Here is a 1,597-nt window from a genome sequence, read left to right on the forward strand (position 1 = left end):
CCCTAACCCTAACCCTAACCCTAACCCTAACCCTAACCCTAACCCTAACCCTAACCCTAACCCTAACCCTAACCCTAACCCTAACCCTAACCCTAACCCTAACCCTAACCCTAACCCTAACCCTAACCCTAACCCTAACCCTAACCCTAACCCTAACCCTAACCCTAACCCTAACCCTAACCCTAACCCTAACCCTAACCCTAACCCTAACCCTAACCCTAACCCTAACCCTAACCCTAACCCTAACCCTAACCCTAACCCTAACCCTAACCCTAACCCTAACCCTAACCCTAACCCTAACCCTAACCCTAACCCTAACCCTAACCCTAACCCTAACCCTAACCCTAACCCTAACCCTAACCCTAACCCTAACCCTAACCCTAACCCTAACCCTAACCCTAACCCTAACCCTAACCCTAACCCTAACCCTAACCCTAACCCTAACCCTAACCCTAACCCTAACCCTAACCCTAACCCTAACCCTAACCCTAACCCTAACCCTAACCCTAACCCTAACCCTAACCCTAACCCTAACCCTAACCCTAACCCTAACCCTAACCCTAACCCTAACCCTAACCCTAACCCTAACCCTAACCCTAACCCTAACCCTAACCCTAACCCTAACCCTAACCCTAACCCTAACCCTAACCCTAACCCTAACCCTAACCCTAACCCTAACCCTAACCCTAACCCTAACCCTAACCCTAACCCTAACCCTAACCCTAACCCTAACCCTAACCCTAACCCTAACCCTAACCCTAACCCTAACCCTAACCCTAACCCTAACCCTAACCCTAACCCTAACCCTAACCCTAACCCTAACCCTAACCCTAACCCTAACCCTAACCCTAACCCTAACCCTAACCCTAACCCTAACCCTAACCCTAACCCTAACCCTAACCCTAACCCTAACCCTAACCCTAACCCTAACCCTAACCCTAACCCTAACCCTAACCCTAACCCTAACCCTAACCCTAACCCTAACCCTAACCCTAACCCTAACCCTAACCCTAACCCTAACCCTAACCCTAACCCTAACCCTAACCCTAACCCTAACCCTAACCCTAACCCTAACCCTAACCCTAACCCTAACCCTAACCCTAACCCTAACCCTAACCCTAACCCTAACCCTAACCCTAACCCTAACCCTAACCCTAACCCTAACCCTAACCCTAACCCTAACCCTAACCCTAACCCTAACCCTAACCCTAACCCTAACCCTAACCCTAACCCTAACCCTAACCCTAACCCTAACCCTAACCCTAACCCTAACCCTAACCCTAACCCTAACCCTAACCCTAACCCTAACCCTAACCCTAACCCTAACCCTAACCCTAACCCTAACCCTAACCCTAACCCTAACCCTAACCCTAACCCTAACCCTAACCCTAACCCTAACCCTAACCCTAACCCTAACCCTAACCCTAACCCTAACCCTAACCCTAACCCTAACCCTAACCCTAACCCTAACCCTAACCCTAACCCTAACCCTAACCCTAACCCTAACCCTAACCCTAACCCTAACCCTAACCCTAACCCTAACCCTAACCCTAACCCTAACCCTAACCCTAACCCTAACCCTAACCCTAACCCTAAC

Source organism: Hemiscyllium ocellatum, assembly GCF_020745735.1.
Source record: "Hemiscyllium ocellatum isolate sHemOce1 chromosome 15 unlocalized genomic scaffold, sHemOce1.pat.X.cur. SUPER_15_unloc_4, whole genome shotgun sequence".
NCBI lineage: Eukaryota > Metazoa > Chordata > Chondrichthyes > Orectolobiformes > Hemiscylliidae > Hemiscyllium > Hemiscyllium ocellatum.